The following is an 8,175-nucleotide window of genomic DNA, read 5'->3' as shown; positions in this document are numbered from 1 at the left end:
AAAAATTTAACATAAGACTTTATATTGCCACATCAACTATCAATTTATAATTTAACTCTTATAATTTGACATTTCCTCTGGAGATGGTTTAAGTGATTATAATATCCCTAACTTATAGGCAGGATCTGTCCAAAGTTTCGTGAGGCCCATGGCGAAATTCCTCTTTAATGACATATTAGTTAGACAATTTTATTTCTAAAAAAAAACTAATTAATTTCATTCATAATTTGTTTTTTCAACCTACTCCTTCTCCATATGGTCCAGTGGTATTGCTTTTCATTTGTAAGTGAGAGATTTTAGGTTCGATTCTCGCCAAAGGTAAATTTGAACCACATTATTGTTAACCATTTTGAGGTTTAGCCCATCTCCTCCACTTAGTGTAAATACTATCGTTTGTGAAAATAAAACAAATTAAATAAACGAATCAAAAAGTAAAAAATAAAATAAAAATAAAAAACCCTACTCCTTCACACTCAAAGCAATTGGAGGAAGCCAAACCTTGATAAACACGCTTGCACTCACTACGAACTAAGAAAATCTAATTAGATTAAAGGGGGGAAAACTCCAATAACTCATCGTGTTTGGTTTAATTAATTAGTAATGCTAAGTTTGTAGATTAAATTTTGTAAACTAAATGACATGAAAGTTGATGATTGAATTATTACTTAAACGTTGATAAATGTACTAATTTCTTATTGGTGACACATTATTTAGTTTGCAAAATAAGTCTACAAATTTAGTCTCCACAACATTACTCTTAATTAATTGTAAGTCAAACATAAATGATCTTACACTAATAACTACAATTAATATATTTGATAAAAGAAAACTACAACTAGTCTATTATATTAATAAGCATAAACACCAATAACTCCATGTAGCAAATCACCAATACAACTAGAACAAAACAAAACAAAACAAAAAAAAAAAAAAAAAACACCAACAGCAAAAAAACAATTTAAACAAAATTTATTTATTTATTTACTTTTAAAAAGGACTAGTTGGTGGTATCGTCGCGACAATTTACTATTTCGGGGATTGAAAAAATTATAGAGACATTTTTGTTGCCTCCTGAGCATAATCGTGTGATTCACCAGCGCCAGGAATCTAACGCAGAACGTTTCATGTAGAATACATGACTGAAATTCGTCCAAAATCACTGAATCACCTTGTGGTGGTTAAATTAAACAAAATTTGAATGAGTAGAAATCAAATACCTTTAACTAATATTGAACATAGTTGCAAGTAGGGTACACAGTAGACTTGAACTTTTCAATTGGATGTAAATTCATACAAACAACCCCACTTAGCAGAATAAGATTTGGTTGTTGTTGCTATTGACTTGACCGTTGGAGAACCTTTGACCGACACAGTCCCCCGGTCCTAGACACGATTGTTGTACTGTTTTGTAACTTACTTATACTCGACCACCGCTCACAGATGTGCGCAAATTTAATTCCAACACATACTTTGTCAACGTAACTACGACAAATGCACATGTAGCTCGACCATCTCGACCATTCATCCTATATTTATATATACTAAAGCTCAGCTAAAAATCACTGTTTATCCTGTGAGTAGGAGCACTGTTCACCAACAGTGAAAGGGCGGAATTACCTTTGGTTTCTGCTTTGGTCCCCGTACTGTTCACACTTTGCTACAGTAAGAAGTCCGTTTTGTCCTTGCTGGATGCCCATCTCTCATTCCTCCATCTCTGGTATATTTTTTTTTTTTTGGTTTTCCCCTGCCTTTTCAGTACATGCTTTCCATGCGTCGATCACCGTAGTGTTCTATCTTCTTTTTAGTTCTATCCTCTTATACACGTGTTGCTCACTGTTTCCCTCTTAGGCTACCCACACGTCGATCATCGTCAAAGGCTCTGCTTCCAATTCTTCTCGACATTTCTTTACGTTTCCACTTCTCTCTCTCTCTCACTTCGCTGTCTTCTCTCCTCTCATCTCTCACTCTTCCTCTGACTCTCCTGCTCTACTGAAAGAACCATAATTTTTCATCTTCCCCTCTTCTTGAGATTTTCTTGGTGGGTTTTCGTTCTCAGGTCCCGTATGTAAAAGGGTTTTGGTGATGAAGATCGGTGACAATGATCGGAGGTCGTCGCTGTGTGCGTGATCCCAATGGCACTGGTCTTCAATTCTGGTAATTTCTATGGTTTTGTGTTGCGTAATATTTGGGGATTTGGTTTGGGTCTGTGGGTAAGCAAAGCAATACTCAGGTTAAATTTGGTTCCCTTTATTTTCTCAAATTTGTTTCACTGCATGATTTTTTGATCCTTTACTAAATAGTTCTTAAGAAATGTTAGAATCTTTATATGTTTTGATTTCTTTTGAATTTATTTATTTTATATTTTATTTTCAAGCCTTGAATTTGTTTTTAATTTCTCCGTTAATAAACTAAGTTTGAGGATGAAATTTATTCTTTCTTAACATTATTTGACTGCAAATTCTAGGTTCTAACCCCAAGTACCGCATCAGCATGAATCCAATTCTAAATTAAGGGAGATGATGCAAAACCCAGAAATTCTTCATCAGTTGGCTTCTCCTGAGACTATACAAGTATATTTATTCTGGGTGCCTAAGGTTTTGAGTTTTGAAGTTTGTGTTTGACTAATTGACCATTGAGATAGCCGTCCTATATGACACCGCCAAGGCTCTCAATTCTGAGTCTTTCTTATTTACAATTTGGTTTGTGGTCTTTTGACATCTTTGTTGCTCTACCCATCACCAAGCACAGCTTGACAATCCCCAGCATTAGCAACTATGAAGGTCCTGCAAAAATTACAATGTATGTAAGACTAAGAAATGAAACCTAATTAAGATTCACAACTTCTAAATGCAAAGTATTTAGAAAGAAATTCCATACAAACTCAATGCTCATCAGTCAATTTCTATCTTTCTTTCATAATTTAACTTTTGCTTCTTATTGCCTTTGTTTTTTTCTTTCTATCTTGCAGATACTCTTGACTTTGCAGCAATCACTTTTGTCGTAACTGGTCGGCAACAGTAACAGTCAAACCAGTAAGAAGTGAGATAGATTTTTCTTTGATATGTTTGATATATATAGCCTGAATTGATATTTCTCCCTTAGCTCCTTGCGGAATCCATATTGATTATATGGATTACCTATGCAACTTGATTGAAGTTTGATGTAATTTCATATTGTTAAATCCCTTTAAATGGATGAGAAAATATTGTTGAACTCCTCAAACTTTATTTGAGCTCTACTTTCAATTTAATTTCATATCAGTGAGAGAATGTAATTTTGTTTGAAAGGTTGGAAAAAGCTAATAACTCTTGGTAAAATGTCTTTATGCAGATCACAGACAAGCAAACATTATCAGAACTGTGTGTGTAAGTTGCAAAGATACATGTGCAAAATAATAGGTGACCTCTTTATTCTATATTTCTAAAGTTTATTTTATTTTATTTTATTTCCAAAACACAAGATGAACAATTTATGTTTCTCTTTCTTTAACAAATTTTTTTCCTTCGGTTTTGCTGACTTAATAATTTGATTGACACCTGCTTTTTAGAATTAGAATAGAATAAGGTTAAATTATTTGCAATTGTGGGGTAATTGGCAAAACTCGAGACCCTTTTATGCCTGTTTGAAGGAACAAACAGAGTTTGTAAACCCCTGCCTTGCTCATACAAACACAGTTTGTATATTTTTACAGTATATATTTACATGTAAATATATATTTTTACTGTACTTATAGTATGTTGTATGACTCACATTAAGATCACATATACTTGAAAAAGTTCATGTCGTGTTTTGTAGTCCTGACTTTTGTTTCTTCAGTGCATTTTAAATGGGTAAGGAGTAGGCCAAATAGTATGAAATTTAAAGTTGGTTTCCCCTTCATGTGTTCTCTTTCAAATTTTTGTTTCTGAAACTGAATTGCTTCAAAACTTTTATTGGCAACGTTCATTTGACCTTTTTTGGGTTAGCCACTCACTTTTTTGTTTCTCATTTTGAACTTCTATTGGCAAAGTTCACTAGAATGTCCAAAAAGAAAAATCAGGCATTGCACTGTTCGGGATGATAATTTATATCCAATATGATCATTAGTCAGCTAGAGAACCTGATTTGGGAAGTGGGTTTTAAAGTTTTAATAGTTTTGTTGTGTGTAATTTTCTTGCTTTGCCTACCAAGAATCTGATAACCGAAGGCTTAGCTGTTTTCCCCAAATGATTTTCAATTTGTTGTAGGTAAACAAGAGCTACTAAACTGTTATGCAGCAGGGGAATGGAAAGAAAGTAAAAATTCAAGCTTTTAATCAAAGAAAGAAATGGAGTGACACTAAACAAAAGATAGGTAAAACTGACTGGTACTTTCTTTCCATTTAAATATAAATCAATTGATTAAGTTTGTGTTTAAAATGAAGTTTCAATTGTTTCCGAATTCTAACAATGATCTCCTATGCATTAAGATAATCTATTTAGAGTTTTGATCCACTTTTGATAATGCATAATTTCCATTCTTTTCCATATAGAGTTTCCATTTTTCTTACGAGCAAGGAACAAATTGCCGATAATATCGGCGATATATCGTCGATATTATCGGTTTTTAAGGGTACCGATATTTTTTTTAACTATCAAAATGGTTTTCGTGATAATATCGCGATATTACAGCTCCGGCGGACTGTAAAACAAGACCCTAGACTCCGATCTAGGTATGAAAATGAAATAGAAGACGAGATGAACGTTTTTATATATTCCGTTTGCCGTGAAACGGTCGGAGGTGTTCGGAAACTTCGTCGACACCCACGGCCTCATCGGAGATGGGTGTGCCTATTCCCGAGCTGATTTCGTCCCAAAAACCTTGAAAAAACACGATTTTGAACTTAAATTTCACATATAAGGAGAGGGAGAGGGAGAAAGACGAGGTTGCTGATGATGATGATGGGTGTGCGTGTGTGTATGTGGGTTTCAAACCCTCGGTGCAGAGACGAGAATGAGAGGGAGAAAGACGAGGTTGCTGATGATGATGATGGGTGTGCGTGTGTGTATGTGGGTCTCGGACCCTCGGTGCAGAGAGAAAGGAGAGAGAGCACCGACGAGGGAGAAGCAGAAGGCGATGTGGGTCTCTGTGCGTGCGTGTGTGTGTGGGAGAAGGATCGAGAGACCTTTTGTCTCTATGCATGTGTGTGGGAGATTTGTGTGTGTGAGAGAATGGAAAAGGGGGAGAAGGGAGCTCAGAGAAGACTCAGAAGAGAGAAGGTTCGAGAGAGAGACTGTTTGCGTGTGAGGTGAGTGTGCGTGTGTTGTGTGCATGTGTGGTGGCATGTCTGTGTGTGTGTGTGGTTGGGTCATCTCATCTGACACACCTAATTGATTTTACAATAACTTTTTGCAATTTCAGACCATGGACAACAAATAATAGTGCTTTCATAATGAAACCGTGTGCCACTGTGAGTCCGTGATATTCTTTCACATGCAAAACAGTGTGCCATTGTCTGTTATATTCTTTCACCTTATCAGAGGTGGAGTATCAGAGGCATTCATAGCATTTTCGTTTCTTCTTCTTCCCTTACCATTTTCAAAGCCATTCTAGATCCATTCCAAAGCTTGAACACAAAATGTTCCATATTTAAGGTAAGTTTACAAACTTATATTTATATTACTGTAATTTATACAACAACAAATAAATTTGTGTGGACTCGTATGTTAATTTTTTTAAGTAATTAATACTTGCATGTTAATTTTTGTAAGTAATTAAGTAATGTTAACAATTACATGTTAATTTTTTTAAGTAATTAAGTAATGTTGTATAATTATTCCCTAGGATAATTTTAATATGTTTAATGTTATTTATTATTTTATTAATATTAGGTTTTATTATCAAATTGGATTATTATTCATTAATATTAGGTTTTTTTTATTATCAAATTGGATTATTATTCATTAAATTGGATTATTATAAAATTGGATTATTATTCATTAAATTGGATTATTCATTAAATTGGATTATTATCAAATTGGATTATTCATTAAATTGGATTATTATTAAATTGGATTATTATTAAATTGGATTATTATCAAATTGGATTATTATTCATCACTATGTTTTATATTAGGATTATTTTTTTATCAAATTGGATTATTATTCATTAATATTAGGTTTTATTATCAAATTGGATTATTATTCATTAATATTAGGTTTTTTTTATTATCAAATTGGATTATGGTTCATTAAATTGGATTATTATCAAATTGGATTATTCATTAAATTGGATTATTATCAAATTGGATTATTATTCATCACCATGTTTTATATTAGGATTTTTTTTTATCAAATTGGATTATTATTCATTAATATTAGGTTTTATTATCAAATTGGATTATTATTCATTAATATTAGTTTTTTTTATTATCAAATTGGATTATTATTCATTAAATTGGATTATTATCAAATTGGATTATTCATTAAATTGGATTATTATCAAATTGGATTATTATTCATCACCATGTTTTATATTAGGATTATTTTTTTTATCAAATTGGATTATTATTCAGTAATATTAGGTTTTATTATTCTATATTATTTGTATAATTACTTAAATTTTTACAATCATTTTCTTTACTTCGTATTTAATTCTTCTGTAGAATAACTTTATTATTTAGGTTCTCTTATATAACCGTCATCACTACTATATTTTTTGGCCAAAAAATAATTGTCTAATTTTCATGAAAAATAAATATAGGTACATTTAAGATGTCCAGTGGAGTTACTAAACGTGATCCAGCTTGGGAACTTGGAGACCCAATAGACGGAAACAAACATGGCACAATTTGCAAATATTGTGGTCGGGTAATGAAGAGTGGCGGAGTGACACGACTTAAGAACCATCTTAGTGGATTAGATCCAGCAAAAAATGTCCAACGATGCGATAATGTCCCCCCAGAAGTAAAGGCATTCATCAGCACATTATTAAAAAATAAAAAACAGCAGAAGGAAAAGATAACACATGGAATGGAAAATATTCAAGCTGGGCTACGAGGAGAAGTCATTGGCCAAGTGGTTGACAGTGATGATGATGACGATGAGGACGAATGTGATGATGACATGGGACCTGAAGAACGACGCAGTTTGAAACAAGCATTACGTGCCTCCAAACAGTCAGCATGGGAAAGAGAACACCTTCATAAAATTCCTAATAGAGCACAAGGTTCTGGGACAAGTGGTGGTGCACAAATGAGACGGGGAGGCAGTCTTAGAGAATCACAACCAACACCACCAATAGCCCCAAGTTTATATAAGTCATCCAAAGCACGTCAAAAAAGTGTTTGGAGTTATTTCACTGAACGTAATGTGAAGGAGGGAATGGGGCGTCTAATTAGCAAGTTCTTTATCTATGAAAATGTTCCTGCTGAGAAAGAATCATCACATCATTTCAAAAATATGGTAGTGGGATGTCAACAGGCCGGTGTTGGAGTACAACCTCCCACTCCCTATGAGATAAGAAACAAATTTTTGAATATGGAGTATAAAGACATTGGCGAGTATGTTAACAAGTTGAGGTCAAAGTGGGAAACTAATGGTTGCACAATCATGTGTGATAGATGGACTGGCCTGACCAGATTGTCTATCATAAACTTCATGGTATACTCCAAGGGAAAGACAATTTTTTTGAAGTCTGTTGATGCTTCAGACCATATAAAGAACTACAAGTATATTTACAAATTATTGAAGGATGTAATCATGGAGGTGGGAGAGCATAATGTTGTCCAAGTCATGACCGACAACGGTTCTGCATTTGTCAAAGTTGGAAAAAAGTTAATGAAGCATCATAATGTGTTTTGGACATCATGTGCAGCACATTGTATTGATCTCATGTTTGAGGTAATGGGGAAGAGAGAATGTTGCTACTGTGGTAAAAAGAGCTAGAACGATCACAAATTATATTTACAATCACGGTTGGTTGTTGGCAAAGATGCGTGAATTTTGCAAAGGAGAAATTATTCGTCCAGCTACCACTCGATTCGCCACCAACTATATTGCATTAGACAGCCTACTTAAGAAGAAAGCAGGGTTGAAGCAACTATTCACCAGTGACGATTGGGCTAACCACAATTTGAGCCGCTCAAATGCAGGTCGTATGGTGGAAAGTATAGTGCTTGATTATGCTTTTTGGACTCAATCAGAACATGTGTGCCA

The 8,175-nt window shown here is 33.9% G+C and overlaps 1 long non-coding RNA gene across 2 annotated transcripts; it reads left to right on the top strand.

Annotated features, from left to right (window-relative positions):
• Positions 1–1,879: 1,879 nt before the first annotated feature.
• On the top strand, positions 1,880–4,338 carry LOC114822883 (uncharacterized). 2 transcript variants are annotated; one of them, XR_003771054.2, is made up of 4 exons: positions 1,880–2,210; positions 2,465–2,799; positions 2,969–3,039; positions 3,331–4,338. It is a non-coding gene; the product is annotated as an uncharacterized lncRNA (long non-coding RNA). The 2 variants fall into 2 exon arrangements; XR_011573495.1 differs by lacking the exon at positions 1,880–2,210 and having other exon boundaries at positions 2,223–2,799.
• Positions 4,339–8,175: the final 3,837 nt, after the last annotated feature.

Source organism: Malus domestica, chromosome 11 (genome assembly GCF_042453785.1).
Source record: "Malus domestica chromosome 11, GDT2T_hap1".
In the NCBI taxonomy this organism is placed as follows: Eukaryota; Viridiplantae; Streptophyta; class Magnoliopsida; order Rosales; family Rosaceae; genus Malus; species Malus domestica.
This window is presented reverse-complemented; position numbering and strand designations above follow the sequence as displayed.